Source organism: Kogia breviceps, chromosome 14 (genome assembly GCF_026419965.1).
Source record: "Kogia breviceps isolate mKogBre1 chromosome 14, mKogBre1 haplotype 1, whole genome shotgun sequence".
Classification (NCBI taxonomy): Eukaryota; Metazoa; Chordata; class Mammalia; order Artiodactyla; family Physeteridae; genus Kogia; species Kogia breviceps.
In genome coordinates, this window is record NC_081323.1 from 67097096 (window position 1) to 67114295 (window position 17200).

Genomic DNA, 17200 nt, shown 5'->3' on the forward strand with positions numbered 1-17200 from the left:
TCCTGATGGTTTGATTTAACACACTCCGTGTCTGCCAAGTGGTGTCTGAGCACTTTGGCTCCTTTCCTTAGATAATACTTTTTACTTTTATTTTTTTTGTAAAACATTTAGGATCTTCCTCACCACCATGGGAATCCTTTCAGCATCTCCAAATTCCATCATTAACATCTGCTGATTTCACTGGGGATGGATGGTGGGCAGGTAGGATGCAAGAGTCCAAAGGAGAACTTGGATGAACTCCAGGATCAAGAATTGCTCAAAACTAAGATCACTGACGTTCTCGGTTTGGTTCCAATAAGTACAGTCCTTCCTGCCAACTTTTATTTTCCAACCTTGACTATTCATGGCCTGCATCTGCAGACACTGACACTGACCTTGTCATCAAGGAGTCTAGAATTTGTTTATCTGATATGGATATTGGCCCAAACTTAGCTTCAAAGACTAGAAACAAGGGAGGAAGGAACATCCAGGGACATAAGGGACTTGGAACCCTAACTAACTGTCCCCTAACTCAAAGTCTGACCTTTATCTAGAAACCTAATTGTTCCATCCCTTGGCATTCTCCAATAGGAGATATATTATTAGAATATAAGATTTATTATTATAAATAATAATATTACTTACTATTATTATTAGGAATTGGCTCACATGATTATGGAAGCTAAGTCCCCAGATCTGCTGTCAGCCAGCTGAAGACCCAGGAGAAGTGATGATGTAAATTGCAGTCCAATTCCAAAGGCCTGAGAAGCAGGAAAGTCGATGGTGTAGCTGCGGGTCCACAGGCTGGTGACTCGAGACCCAAGAAGAGCTGATGTCTCAGTTCCAGTCTGAAGAAAGGAGAAGACCAATGTCCCAGCTCAAAGCAGTCAGGCAGGAGGTGTTCCCCCTTACTTGCTGGAAGGTCTATCTTTTTATTCTATTCAGGCCTTCAACTGATGGGATGAGGTCCACCCACATTAGGGAGAGTGACCTGCTTTATTCACTCTGGTGATTCAATTATTAATCTTATCCAAGACACACCCAGAACAATGTTTAACCAAATATCTGAAGACCCCTTGGCCCAGTCAAGTGGACACATAAAATCAACCATCACACTCAGTTTCTCTTTCTTTGTAATGGGCATAATACTGGCCACCTGGAGGCAATACTGATACAAATTGAAAAAGCACAACCAGTTAACATAGGTTTGAGATCTGAACCTCCCACTTATTGGTTGTACGACTTTGAGCCAGTCAGTCAATTTTGTGACACAGCTTTTTATTTGTAGAAAGAAAAGAAAGGAAGGAAGGAAGGAAAGAAGGAAGGAAGGGAGAGAGAAAGGAAGAACACGAGGGAGGAAGGGAGGGAGGGAGGGAGAGAGAGAAAGAGAGAGAGAGAGAGAGAGAGAGAGAGAGGGAGGGAGGGAGAAAGGAAAAGAAAAGATAATCTTATCTGCCTATTAGTGAAGGGTTCTCATAAGGTTAAATCAGTGCCTCTCAACAATGGCCACAAAATGGAATTGCCTAGAGAGGATTTTTAAATGCTGCCCCAGCCACACCCAAGACGAATTAAGTCAAAATCTCTGGAGGTGGGACCCAGGCATCAGTAATCAGTAAAGCTCCCCAGTGATTGTAATGTGCAGTCAAAGTTGAGAACTCCTAGATTAAATGGATGTGAAACTGTTCCCCAAATGTTGGGAATTATCATTATTACCCTATGCTTATATCAGCCCTTCATGTAGTAAGAAGAAATCTCCTGTTTTAAGACCACAGACTTTACACATACACACCAGTGCCCCACGTTGTTAAAATCAGAGCCACGGGGCTTCCCTGGTGGCGCAGTGGTTGAGAATCCGCCTGCCGATGCAGGAGACACGGGTTCGTGCCCTGGTCCGGGAAGATCCCACATGCCGCGGAGCAACTAAGCCCGTGAGCCATGGCCGCTGAGCCTGTGCGTCCGGAGCCTGTGCTCCGCAACGGGAGAGGCCACAACAGTGAGAGGCCCGCGTACCGCAAAAAAAAAAAAAAAAAAAAAATCAGAGCCACAAGGATAAAAGTGAGATCCAAGGTATTAACGGAAAACATCTCAATGGTCTGGCTCTACTCAATTTTCCTTAAAACATGACTCTTAGGGCTTCCCTGGTGGCGCAGTGGTTGAGAGTCCGCCTGCGCGGGTTCGTGCCCCGGTCCGGGAGGATCCCACACGCCGCGGAGCGGCTGGGCCCGTGAGCCATGGCCGCTGAGCCTGTGCGTCCGGAGCCTGTGCTCCGCAACGGGAGAGGCCACAACAGTGAGAGGCCTGCGTACCACAAAAAAAAAAAAAATAAAAATAAAAATAAAACATGACTCTTAAAATTGTACACCCCAAGAACTGTGAAGAGCAGTACAAATATATCGGTCTTCTTAATCTCCCTGCCTCCAGCCAAAGCGGTGCTTTGATCACACAGACAGACTGGGTTCCGTAAGTTTTTTGGGGTGGCCGTGGGGACTCCATCACCTGCCATTGCCCACTGGCACTTTAGCCAGTTTCCCTCTGGCCCTCGCTCAGGCCTCACAATCCCTTTGCTTGTACATGAGTGACCCCTGCCCAGCTGTGCATTGCAGAGCCAAATGAGAACACACAATACCTTGGAAGCCTTTCTGTATTCTGCAGACCCTTTCTTGACCGTCTTTCTGACATCTCCTCTTTCATCCTAGGCCATTGAAGGAAGAGGAGCCCAGCATGCAGTAGGTGTGCCCACGACTGGGCTGACGCTGCTTTGTGGGTGGCCTCAGGCTGTCCTGCCGCCGGATGAAGTGCCTCCCCAGCTAGGTTATTAAGCTTGTCTGGGAGTAGGATCATGTGATCTAGATTCCTGCTCCATGAAGCACAGCATCAGTATCACCTGGGAGCTCGTTAGGAAAACAGCATCTCAGGCTCCACCCCAGACCTACTGAACCAGAATCCTCATTTTAACAAACCACCCAGGTGATGTATATGCATGGAAATTTGAAAAGCACTGATCTATACGTTTTATGTGTCCAGACAGGTCTTTGAGTCATTCAAACAAATAGACAGTTACCAAGCACTGTGCAAGGGACTGTGGTAGGATCTAGGAATATAACTGTAAATAGAAACCAGTCCTGATGCTCAAGGAACCCACAGTGCAGTAGTGAGGGAGACAGACTGTGACAACATAGTCTGCTAAGTGCTAATGTAAGGATAACTGGAGAACACTGTGGGACCATGGACAAGGGGCTCTATGATGGTTTTAAAATGTGTCCACAGACTCTCCTCCTTTCAAGAGGTAGAGCTTAATTCTCTTCCCCTTGAGTGTAATCCATATTTAATGAGTCACTTCTAGTCAATAGAATATGATAGAAGCCACAGTATGTGACACCGGCCTCTAGGACATTGCCTTACCTTGCGCAAGCTGCTATAACAGAATGCCAGTGGGGGTTTTATAAACAACAAACATTTATTTCTCACAGTTTTAGAGACTGAACTGAAATCAGGGTGCAAACATGGTCAGGTTATGGTGAGGACCCTCTTTCACGTTACAGACTGTGATCCTCTTGTCATATCCTCATATGGTGGAAAGAAGGAGAGGGAGTCCTTGGGGTCCTGTTTATGAGGGCACTAATCCCACTCCCTAGGGTTCCACCCTCATGACCTAATCACTTCCCAAAGTCCCCACCTCCTAGAATTGGGGGTTAGAATGTCAATATATGAATTTGGGGGGTACATAAACATTTAGTTCACTGCAGATATAAAAAACATTGTAGCTTCCTCCCAGCTGTCTCTTGGACCACTCTGGGGAAGCCAGCTACCACGTTGTAAGGACATTCAACAGTCCTATGAAGCAGCTCATGGGGCTAGGGACTGAGACCTCCTGCCAACAGCCATATGAGTGAGCAATTTTGAAAGCAGATCCTCTAGCCCTCATCAAGCTTCAGATGATTGCAGCCCCAGCCAATGTCAAGACTAAACTCACGATAGACCCTGACCCAGAACAAGCCAGCTAAGCTACTCCTGAATTCCTGACCCACAGAAAACATGAGATAATAAATATCTGTTGTTTTAAAGTGCTAAATTTGGGGGTAATTTTTTAAGCAGCAATAGAGAACTAATACAAGTACCTAACCACATCCTGAAGAAATATTCCCTCCCCCAAGGAAGTAATCTCTAAGACCTGAAGGATGAGTGGGAGTTAGTCAGGCAATATAGACAGGAGAGAGTGTTCCAGAAAGGCCCACAGCATGTGCAAAGGTCTGCTAGGGAGTGCGTGGTACTTTGCAGGGACCACAAGTGATTCAGATAGTGAAGGGGGAACAGTGATGGATAACACTGGAGAGGTTGGCAGGGACCAGGTTATACAGGGCCGTGAAGAGGAACCTCGACTATCATGAGGACCATGTAGGATTTTCATGGTCAGATTCATGCTTTATCACATGTATCCTGGTATCTTAGGAAGACCAGGTTGGAAGCGAGTCCAGATGGGAGATGGGGAGACCAGAGAGCAGGCTACTGCAGAGTCCAGGTGGGGAACTATGGCAACTGGACTGAGGCAGGGCTTCTATAAACATGACGTGATTACTACTGCTTTCAGATGTGACTGCACAGGGGACAGGAGTCTTCTGTGTCTGCGCATGCATATTCATGCTCAGCATTTGCTGGCTGGGAGTATGTAACTTCAGGTAGGGTGTAGAGGTGGAAGGTAAGATAATAAAAGAGTAATTGTGTACAGGCACACCTTATTTTATTCTGCTCCACTTTATTGCGCTTCACAGATATTGCTTTTTCTTTTTTAAATTGAAGGTTTGCGGCGACCCTGCATCAAACAAGTCTACTGCATCATTTTTCCAACGGCATTTGCTCACTTCATGTCTCCATGTCACATTTTGGTAATTCTCATATTTCAAACTATTTCATTATTATTATATTTGTGATGGTGATCAGTGATCTTTGATGTTACTAGTACAACTCACTGAAGGCCCAGATAATGGTTAGGCTTTTTTAGCAATAAAGTATGTTTTAATTAAGGTATGCAAATAATTTTTTTAGACATAATGCTATTGCACACTTAATAGACTACAGTATAATATAAACATAACTTTTATATGCACTGGGAAACCCCCAAATTTGTGTGACTTGCTTAATTGCAATATTCACTTTATTGCAGTGGTCTGGAACTGAACCTGCAATATCTCTGTCATGGCCTCTGTCAGGACACTGGCCAGCACCCCCTACCACCTCCAAACACCAAAGCTATGGAAATTTGGATCTTTCCTTGGGGAAAGCTCCAAGGGAAACTGAGTCCAAGAGGCCTCATTTTAGGAGGTGGAAATAATAAAAGCTCCTTCGTTGCCCCCTCACTCTCAAAAGACCTTTTTGCTGTCCAGAATAGTCAAATCTATAGAGACAGGAAGTAGATGAGCAGTTGTCTGAGGCTGGAGGTGAGGGTTGGGATATAAGATGGTGAGAGCTAAAGGTTACAGTTTCTTTCGGAGGCGATGAAAACGTTCTAAAATTGACTGTGGTGATGATTTTTACATATGCGTGAATATGCTAAAAACCATTGAACGGGGCTTCCCTGGTGGCGCAGTGGTCGGGAGTCCGCCTGCCGATGCAGGGGACACGGGTTCGTGCCCCGGTCCGGGAGGATCCCACGTGCCGCGGAGCGGCTGGGCCCGTGAGCCACGGCCGCTGAGCCTGCGCGTCCGGAGCCTGTGCTCCGCAACGGGGGAGGCCACGGCAGTGAGAGGCCCGCATACAGAAAAAAATAAAAACAAACAAACAAAAAACACCATTGAATGGTCGAGTTCTATAGTATGTGAATTATATCTCAATAAAAATGTTTTTTAAAAAAAGACAAACTTTTTTTCATACTTATTGGAGAATATAGAAGCATGGGATGGAAATGCTGTTTGACATTAAATCATATATTCATTTGATTATTGTTTACCTACCTCAGATAGAACATAAGCTTCATGACGACAGAAAATTTGTTTTATTCATCACTGGTTCTCCAGAGCCCAAAACAGAGCCTGCCACATAGCAGGTGCTTGGAAAAGATTGATGAATGAATGAACATCTTGACCAAGACCACCAGTCTCTTAAGCAAATCCTCTCCTTGTTCTAGTGGAATAAGTGTCCTTCCTCCTTTCAAAGGTCTCTGGGGTGATACTGCCTTCTATAAGAGTAGCTTGGAGGAGGCTGCCACAATAACTTGTGATATTGGCATTCATGCAGAACCCTGATTCTTAGCAGCCTAGGGATCCAACCATCACACCAGGACGCTCCTCCTCCATTTGACACTATCCCGTTTAAACTAGCTAAGCAGCACCAGTTAACACTCATTAATCCAATTTTCATGAAATTGGACAAGCAGACACAGAAGTTCACAGAGCAGAACAAATTACTGGAAACCAGAGTGAAATACCTCTTCCAGCTTCTTAGCCTGCTAAGGGCCCTTCCAGCGGGAATTGGAAAGCAGGCAGCAGTTCAAATTCACCTTGCATGCAGACTGCTGTCTTACCATCATCAGAGGCTTGAGAAATGAAAGGTCATGTAATAACAAGCCCTTTCAGGCTTGTTGGAGCTGGAGCACAGTGAATCAATCATGGCACCCCTTCTGGTTGGTAATTCCTGATGCCTGTCCGCACACATACGTCCTCTCATTCAACCTTGAGATTTGAGCAGAAATGGAATCTTACATCTGATGACTGAGAACATGAAGGTAAAAGGGGTCAGCTGACTGGCTTATGGACCCAGAGTTGGCGGAGCCCTTGCAGTAAACCAGCTAAGTCCGTGAATCTTGGTTTTTTGTTTCGTTTTGGTTTGGTTTGGTTTGTTTGTTTTTAAAATTTTATCCAAGTAGAGTTGACTTATAATGTTATGTTAATTTCTGCTGTACTGTACAGCAAAGTGACTCAGTCATACATATATATTTTTTTCATATTATTTTCCATTATGATTTATCACAAGCTATTGAATATAGTTCCCTGTGCTATACACTAGGACCTTGTTGTTTATCCATCCTGTATATACTAGCTTGTATCCACTAATCCCAAACTCCTGATCTTTCCCTCCCACCCCCCACCTCCCCCTTGGCAACCGCAAGTCAGTTCTCTATGTCTGTGAGTCTGTTTCTCTTTCATAGATAGGTTCATTTGTGTCATATTTTAGATTCCACATATAAGTGATATCATATGGTATTTGTCTTTCTCTTTCTGACTTACTTCACTTAGTATGGTAAAATCTAGGTCCATCCCTGTCTCTTCAAATGGCATTATTTCATTCCTTTTGTGGCTGAATAGTATTCCATTGTGTGTGTGTGTGTGTGTGTGTGTCTCTGTGTGTGTGTCTATATATATATGTATATGTATATATATATATATACATATATATATACATATACATATATATATATATACACCACGTCTTCTTTGTCCATTGATCTGTCAATAGACATTTAAGTTGTTTCCATGTCTTGGCTATTGTAAATAGTTCTGCTATGAACATAGGGGTGCATGTATCTTTTTGAACTAGAGTTTTGTCTGGGTATATGCCCATGCATGTAAGCCCATGAATTTTGAAGTCAAACCCAAGTTTGAATACTAACTTTGCCAATCACTCTCTGACCTTAGGCTGATTAGCTCTCTCCAAGACTCAGTTCTCTCATCTACAAATTAAGTAGCAACTACAAATTAACTTCTCAGTGCTAAGTAAGATAATGCATATAAAGTATTTATCACAGGTCATGGCAAAAAGCATATTCTCAATAAACGTTAGCTTGAAAAGAAACCACTTAGGCTCTTTCCATCCTATGTTTTGTGAAAAACTCTAATACACAATGTTCTGATCAATAACCATCCCAAGCCTTCAATTCCCTTCCCTAATTCCTCCTGAATGAACCTCGGGTCAGATGATAAGATGGGCATTCAATCCACAATCCAGATATCCCTTCACTTGACATTTTCTGAAGGATGAATGGATAGATGAAGAGATAGATGGGTGATTGAGAATTAGTCATTGAATTACTGAACGAATGTGGAGGTGAATGGATGAGTGGCTAACAAAATTAATGAGTTAATGAATAAAAAATAGCTAACACGTATATTACAAACTCTGTGCACCGTATAAAGGTCTTTAGTCGGATTGTGTTTCAGGTCTTGCCCAATGGTCCCATTCCCAGTGATACTTTCCACCATGCTATCACAAATACTGTCAGCTTCTCTATCTCCCTCCATAGTATTTATATATTTTTATATTTTTATTGTCTGTCTATTCCTACTAGAATATAATCTCCATGAGGGCAGGGATTTTTAGTCTATTTTATTTACTTTGATGCCTTCAGCACCAAGTATAGTACCTGACAAATAGAGAGCTCTGACCCTGGATAAATATTTGTTAAATGCATGATGTACCTTAATGCTCTCGGCCAACCAATGAAAAAGGTACAATTTTTGTTCTTGTGTGACAGATGAAGAAACTGAAACCGAGAAGTATAATTTGTCCAAGGACATACAGCTAATAAGTGACAGAGCCCAGATTCCTACTGACCCTAAAGGATACTCTTGACTATTGTCAAAAAGAAACAACAGGCCCCAAATGGAGTCACTTGCGCTAAGCCCACATCACCACCAAACCAGAGCTTGACACCTAACCTAATTACTGTTTCAACCTCCCCAGGGAATGCAGTCTCAACCGGTCAGTTTGGAATTTCCTGGACAGTGCCAATGAAGTAATCTGCCACATAGACCCTCTCCATTTCCCCAGAGAAAGTCGAGGTAATCAGCCCTTTCCTTATCCCTTCCCCCTTCTGCCCTTAAAAGCCTTTCATTTTATACAGCTCCTCAGAGCTCCTTTCTACTTGCTGGATGGGATGCTACCTGATTTATGAATTGTTCAATAAAGCCAATTAGATCTTTAAAATGTACTCAGTTGAATTTTCCTTTAACACTGTTAAGCAGCACTACCTCATTTTAGAATGAATGAATGCAGGTCAACTCTTTTGAAGACTTCACCTGGCTTCAGTTGAAGTGCTAACAACAGAACACAGCTGGTCCCTACCTATCTTTTTCTTCCCAGGAGGAACCATGATTGCACAAGGATTGCTGAGCTTTGCTGAGAAAAGAAGGGGAGGTGCTAGCTTTCCTAGAGGCAGGCCAGACTCAGATGTGTGGTTGGGGAGTGATGGACTCGTGTCTCTTAGTTTCAGCTTACAAACTTCAATTGGCTGCTAAGAAACTGTACAAAGGGAGGCCCATTAGAAGCCCTCAGAACCCACACACAGTTACATAATACCAGGCCCTTCCTTTATAGAAATACAAATAGTGCAAGTCCAAGACCGGCCTGTAATCTGTGCTGCCTGGGATAAGGGGATTTCTGTTTGGAGCTCCCAAGAAATCCCATCTCATGGGGGATGGGCTGTGGAGGAACCAAAGGATTGGGGGAGGGGTCTTCCTTCGGTGCCACTTCCAAAGGACTTAAATATTAATATGCAATCCAATCCCCACTCCACAATAACCAGATCTTACACAATCAGTATCCGCACTAATTAATTCAGTGATCCTGTTGTGTTATTTCTAGCACTGCTTTTCTGGCATTTCCAATCAATAAGCAGGGAAAGCGATTTTATGGCCCCAAATGTTGCAAAACCATGACATTTTTCTCATCAAGCTAAGTAAGTACCTCTCACTCCTGGAACTATTTCCTGATCTGTACTTATCAAACCTAATTCAAACAAGGGGGTCACCAGGAGTAACTAAGTAATCTCTGGGTGGCCCTGTATACCCCAAGCCAGCTTTGGTTGGAATCTCCTGATACGGACAAGAACACGATTCCTGGTCAGCAGAGAAAGGTAGGTTTTATGATTCATTGTTCCAAATGACAAGTGACTTGTAACCAGGATAACTCACCCACAACTACCTAACCCATGGCAATCACAATGCCTTATAGTCAATACATTTTATTCCACACGTATTTATAGAGCATCTACTATGTGCTAAATACACAGTTTAGTTTTCAAGGGGATGAGGGTACAACAGTACCCAAAGACACAGCAGCCCCGTCCTCTTGGAGTTTATATTGTAATAGAGCAGAGAGGTAATATATATGTAAATAAATAATATCAGTTATTGACAAGGACTGTGAAGATAATCAAGCACAGTGATGCGATAGAGAAGGCATGAATAAGGAGAAGGGCAATCACACATCTTGACTGAACCACGACTATTGTCCTGGCTTAATTGTTATAGAGGCCCTTTCACTCTTACAAATGCTCTAGATTTGATCATAAATTATATGGTCACCTTATTAGTGATCCTATAGTCATTGGCTACATTAGACAAGGTGGTCAGGGAAGGCCTCTCTGAGGAAGTGATAATTCTGCTACAGCCTGAATAGTGAAAATAAGTCATCCCGGGGAGGGTATCCTCGGCTGAAAGAACCGGAAGTACAAAGTCTGGGGGGAGAAATGAGTGTGACTTATTGGAGAAACAAAGAGGTCAGTGTCGCAGAACCACGATGAACTGAAGGGAGGGTATGAGATGAGATTGTAGAGATGAGCAGGGGTCTGCTCACAGGGAACCATGAACACCTGGGTATAGGTCTTAAATTTAATTGTAAGTGGTATGGGGACCCATCGGCAGTTTTAAGCAAAGGAGTGACATGAGTCAAAATTTTAAAAGATGGCTCTGGCTGCTACAAGGAGAATGGATTTTAAAAGGCTGTGGGTCAAACAGAGGGATCAGTTGAGATGGTATTGCCACAGCCGAGGTGATGGAAGGTGAAGGCTTGAAGGAAGATGGTAGCGGTGGAGACGAAGAAACAGGAACAGATTCAGGCATGTTTTTTTTGCGGTACGTGGGCCTCTCACTGTTGTGGCCTCTCCCGTTGCGGAGCACAGGCTCCGGACGCGCAGGCTCAGCGGCCATGGCTCACGGGCCCAGCCACTCCGCAGCATGTGGGATCTTCCCGGACCAGGGCTCGAACCCGTGTCCCTTGCATTGGCAGACACATTCTCAACCACTGCACCACCAGGGAAGCCCCTAGGCTGATTATTTTTAAGAAACGGCAGATGTAGGAAAAGTTCTGAAAGGAGAGTAGAAGTTATCCCTTTGTAAGAGACATTTATACTTATGAGGGAAATCTTCATCTGTAAGGGTGTCTCTCTCTCAGTACCAGGAAGAAAAGGTGGTTCTAAATCACAAGAAACTCTTATCTAGGGAAAAAGTGACTTAAATCGGTATAAGAACCACACCCTTGTTTACTATGCTTTGCCTGATAACCTCCCATACCTGAACCCCCTCCGACATCTTCCTTTTTATTTAGCTGGAGGCGGTATTTAAGGTAATGGCTTGGGCCATGTTGGGGAATTACTCAATTTTCCTCAGTATCTCCCATGTATACAGAAGGCATACATGTTATTAAACTTGTTTGTTTTTCTCCTATTTATTTGTCTTTTATTTCGGCAGTTGGGAGGGGAGGTCCTCATCCAGGAAACTAGAAGGGTAGAGGGAAAATTACTTTTCCTCCCCTACAATACCATTATTGCCTCTGTTTCACAGGTGAAGGAATAAACCTCGAAGATGATACATTATTTGCACGTGTAACTAAGCTGTGGTTCAAAGACGTGCACTAGGATTCATGTAATATCACATCCTAGAGGAAACAGGGCAGAATTCACACTCATACGTTCACACACACACACAGACTGGCCCCATTTTGCCCAGATCTAGGATTTTTACTTTGAAATAATCTTTAGATAATATTTCAGTGGTTGGATGGAACTAACCCTAGGGAAATGTTACAAGGCAATACTTTAGAGGAGGGTGAGGAAGAGCAATTTCCAGGGTAGGGCTGTACCTTCCTTTCAGATTCTAAAGAATAGGAAACTTAGTCCAAAGTCTTGGCCGAGCAACTGAAAGAACCTCCAAAGATAATGTTAAAGAACAAAATCCAACAGAGTAATTTTTTAACATTTTTCTTGGTTTTTATTCCATGATTCATGCATCATCTAGCACACAGAAAGGAGCTCTGAGGCTCTGTACAAAATGAAAGACTTTTACAGGCAGAAAGGAGCAGGACAAGCAAGTTATACTAGACAAACTAGGATCGGTCATGGCAAGGTCACTTTCCTTTAGGGGCTGGTGAGGGTCTAGCAGCAGATGACCTCACTAGTGCTGAGCAGGTGATTCCTCATTATGTTAAGATTCCATTTCTGGGCGGGCTGAAACTGTGGTTAAATTGAATCTCAGTTTGGTGATGTAGGGCTTAGCATAAGCGACTCCATTTGGGGACTGTGTTGTCTTGTTTTTAACAATAATACGTTCCAGGAAAAAGGCTTAGAACCAAGGATTCAGCCTCCAGGATGGTGCTAGAATCACAGGATGAATAGAGAGCTTTTTTCAAGAACCTTAAATTCTCCACTTGAGCCAAACCATTTCCTTTTGAAATCCCAAGCCCTACTAAGATCCCCCCAACTCTGAAGCAGACAGAACACTGACGTCAGAAGAAATTTCCACAGGCCCATCTCATGGACCAAAGCTTGTTCGCCACTGGGGAGTCCCAGCATCCTAGAACATCTGCTTTGTCCAGATGGGCCTGTCTGTTGCAAACCTCACTGTTAGTCTCACCTTGAGAGTATCTGGCTTTAATCCATACTGGTCCTGACCAGTCCAGCCTTTGGTGACAGCACCATCGTTTCTCCCAGGGGCCATGCTTTCTCCCTGCCATCTGGCAGGAAATTATTTGATTAGCTGAAATACAATGAAGGTTGGGCTCAGGGAGGAGAGGAGAGAATCCACCATGGTCTCAGGAAACAAGAGGAGGCTGGACACTTAGTTTAAGACAAATCCTATTAGCAATAACACGGACCCGTGGAAAGATTCTGTTCAATAGCTCTGAAGACAGACAGGAATGTGACAGGAGAGATGTGTTGAACCTGTCAGGTTAGATGATAAAAAAATCAGTTCACTTTCAATTTTCTAGATGTGGGATCAGTGCCACTATTCTTGTTGCTTTTAGCCTCATAGAGAGAGTGATGCCAGCCCAGAGGTTGTCAAAGCCCTCACAGAGCAGGAGTATTTGCTTTTTTTTAAATGAAAACATAGCTGCAGCCTCAGCATGGGAGATTCCACCTCCCAGAAGGCATTTTGGAAATGTGTGGAAGCTTTGGGTTGTCTGATTCTTGGAGGTACGGTACCATGCATATTGAGAGCGTGGGATCCGTGCCACAGAGAGGACCACTTCAGCCCATGCAGAAGTGCCCAAGTCCCAGCTGACTTTCTAATGTCCCTCTGGACACTCAGTCAGTGAAAAACTTATTTATAAAGTCTACTTTCCCTAGAAACACAAACTTAATTTTTCACAGTCTTAATTTATACTGAAATGTCTGTGGACTAAATTGTAAACCTCACTTTGTTTTATTAAGAACTCTACCAGCAGTTCCTTTGCTATTTCAGGAACCCCCATCACTGGTGGCGAAGCCACTCAAGGTACGAGTCCCCAGTAAAACACATCTGTGTCAGCTGGTTTCTGCAAGCATCCCATTAGTGGTGAGTCTAGATAGAGATGCAAGAATCTGCCTTCATCATCTCCTCTATATTCACAGCCAAGCAGTTACCTATTGAAATACAAATTATTTTATACAAATTACTTTTATACAAAATTATTTTATACAAATTATTCTCCTGTATAATATAGTTAGGGCATTCTATTAAATTTTTATGAAATTATGTGTAAGTGAGTTATATAACCTATGAATTTCATTTCATGTAAAGGGGACGTCACAAAATATTAGTTATAAAAAAGGGGCATTGAGTCTGACAAGGTGGAGAACCACAGAAATACAATGAAACAACATTATTAACGAAAATTTTGAAGAAGAAAATAAATCACCCTAGTCAGCCATTTTCAGTCTTTTAATATTCCTTCCCAGTCCGCTTTCCCACACATACCCACTTTTGAAGAGCTGCAATTATAGTTCACATAACTATATAGTCCTAGCTGCAATCATAGTTGCAATTAAAGGTTGGCTATTTGCAGCGACCCTTTAAGGAAATCCATTCGGTGGATATGGAATCTGAGGTTCAGGGAATTTCTGTATCTTTGCAGCATTTATGAGCATCTGAGCCAAGTTTTCACTTTAACTTTGATTTCAAAATGAGCTGCTCCCAAACCAAAGTCTGTTTTCAGAATAAATGTTAGCTTTTGCTGGAGCAAATGATTCTTGGATACAAACAGTAGAGGCCAAGGATTTGGGAAACGGAGAAGACTGGGAGGAGGTAGAAAAGAAAGAAACAATGGAGGGGTAGAAAGTGGAGGAGGAAAATGTGGAGGGAGCCTGACGGGTAAGGGAAGTGGAGAGGGTATGGATGGAAGGGGAGGAGAGAGAGAGAGAGAGAACAGGAAGGGGATAGATGAGTAAGTTCGATGTTGTTTTCCCACAAGAAAGAAAACGTGATTTAATTCTAGAAATTTACAAGCCAAGATAAAACAAAAACTCAACGTGGAAGACCAAACAAGACCAGCCATCCAAGACAGGGTCACGACCCAGGGCAACCCAAACCAGCAGCGGGTGTGTCCAGTCCGGGCAGGATCCGGGTCTGTTTCCAGCGCCTGCCCCTAGTCTTGGCTGAACCTCGTCAGCTGGCCCTCCCCAGGGCTGGCTTGGGGTCCACTCTGAACCTCAGAACTTGAGGCTGAAGGCGAGGCCTGCAGCCGAGGCCCCCTGGTTTGTGGAGGCCGACGCCCAGCCAGCTGTAACCCAGGCCTTCCTCAGGGGGCTGCAGGCAGTTGCCACCCTTCACTCTTTGCTGCTCGCTCTTGATGGGCCACGTCGGGAACCCTGGGGGGCCGATGGGGCTGGGGGATCTCATGGAAATCCTCGTGTACGAGGCTGTCTTCCGAGTTGACCCTCCACCCTGGGAAGTAGGTTACAGGTGGAAGCCCAGGTCTGAGAAAGGCGGTTGTCACAGGGGTGCTTGGTGAAGGTCATCTTCTGGACTGTGGGGAGGTCTTTGTAGCCAGGCTAGATTTTCTCACTGGGGGTCCACAGGTCCTCAAACACTATGTTGAGCTCATTGATTTCCACCTTCCCGGGGAATAGTGGCTTCTGAGTCAGCAGCCCCCCGAAAGATGCAGCCTACCGACCACATGTGCACTGGTGTCCTATACCTCGGCACCAAGCAATCTCTCTGAGGTGCAGTACCACAGGGCTGCGCTGACCAGGTGTGACCTTCAGTTAGGGTGTGGCCAGACTCCCACCAGGAGGACACGCCCGCCTGGCTCGGCAGCGGCTTGGACGTCTGTGCTGGATCCAGCTTGTCCTGCAGACGCTTCGCCAGCGTAGCAGCTGCAGGGAGCACCAGGGTCTTCACCTCCCCAACGAAAGGCTGCTTCATGGCCTCCATCAGGCTCTTGAGGTCATGGTCTACGCAGTTCATCACGGTGTAGATCTGTCCATGTCGCTGCCCATGACCGCTCCTCTGACAGGTGATACTGCTGGGGTGCTGGGCCTTGAGGATGAGGGTGACCTTCCCCAGCAGCATAAATCAGAAGCCCTTCTTCTTCTCCACCTGCAGCCCCTTCGGAGCCACGATCCGTCTGTTTTCTTGTCCTGTGCTCTGTGCACCGCCCCGTCAGTGCCTCCTTCCATCCTGGCCGGGCACTGGTTTCTTCCGACGGCCCTGCAGCCACGTGGGTGCTGGGCGGGCTCCTCTCTTGAGTCCGGTGGGCGCCTAGGTTGGGAGTCGCAGGAGGTCTCCTCGGGCCCCGGTGCTGCTCTGCGGGTGCCCTCACCCACCGCACGCCTCTCCCCCCTTCACTTTCCCCAGCCCTCGGTCAAACTGTGGCTCCGGAACAACTACAATATGCTTTTCTTTCCCTCCCTCTTCATCTCCACTCATTTCGGGTCCAGGCGGGTCCTTGCAGTTGCCACCCGCACCCTCCACCCCCCACGGCCCGCCCCCCGCGCAATCTCCTCTTCCTCCTCAGAACCGGAGCTGGATTCCACTGACAGGGACTCAGCTCAGCCGGTTTTCCTTTGCACGTCGCTGACCCCTTGTCAGGCAGACAGCAGGCCTCTCTCCGCCATCGTGTCCCCTGTCACCAGGGCCCAGCTCACAGGCGGTGTCCAGCAGCGTGCCTTCACCTCGAGTCGCGGTCCCGTCTCAAGGCCCAGCGATGGATGTGCAGCCTCGCACTTCCTGCGCTCCGGCTACTACGGCTCCCTCGTCTTGCTTCCTCTTAACTGCTCAAGGTGGGCCCTCCTCTCCCGGAATGCTCTCTTGCCATCTCCCTCCTCCTTTGTCTTTCTCATTGCAGCAGGCTTTATCCTGTTCTCCGCAGTTCTCTTTCACTCCAGCAAGCTTCCCGCCTTCTGCTGAATGACTACGATGCCTCCATTTCTCTTCTCCTCTTTCCTGTGATGAGCCTCTTCTTCCTGCAACACTTGCTGGGGTGGTTCGCCAGCCAAAGAATCAGCGTCCTCTCCTCTCTCTTCCGCGGAATCCTTTCTTGTGTAGGGCGAGGTCCTATTTGCTCTGCCTCTGAGGTGGTGCCTCCAACTTCCCTTCCTCAAAGGAATCACACTTCGCACCTGGCTCATCCGAATTTTTTTAAGGGTTTTAATCTCTGCTTTCTCCTCTTGTTCCTTCCATAGTTCCTTTGCCTGAAGACTTTCATCTAAAGTTTTCACTTTCCGAGAGTTCTCTGCATCACCCATTTGAGTTAAAACACCCTATGCTGCCATCACTGGTCTCAGAACCTGAGGCCAGAACCTGGTCCCTTCCTGTGTTAGCACAGACTGATTTTCTTAAGCCAACCTAAGTTATTTATTTAAGCCATCCCCTGCCATAAACAAAAGGAGGGAAAATCAGTATGCTGGTAGGAAGGGAAGGAGATGCGGAGGGGAGAAGCTGGAGGAGGAAGAGGAAGAGGAGATGGAGGGTGGAGAGACGGGAGGGGGGAAATGGAGGAGCCAGGGGAAGACCCCGAAGTAGCATCGGGCCCCAGCTCTGCCATCTCTGTGACTATAGGTGAGACACTTCTCTCTGTGTCTTCTTTCCCATTTGCATGTCTGCCTCATAATTGCCCAAGGCTGTAGTAAGGTCAACCAGCAATGATAGATGGGAGAGAACACTGGAAAAGTTCAAAGGCCTGACGCAGAGGTGGAAAGGGCCATGTTCTAGCTTCCTCGTGGAGACCTCCCCACTGGATCCTCCACACACCGCAA

The 17200-nt window shown here is 45.5% G+C and overlaps 1 pseudogene; it reads right to left on the reverse strand.

The window, feature by feature from the left end:
- Window positions 1–14609: 14609 nt before the first annotated feature.
- LOC131741604 (cyclin-dependent kinase 11B-like) lies at window positions 14610–16060 on the reverse strand (annotated as a pseudogene).
- Window positions 16061–17200: the final 1140 nt, after the last annotated feature.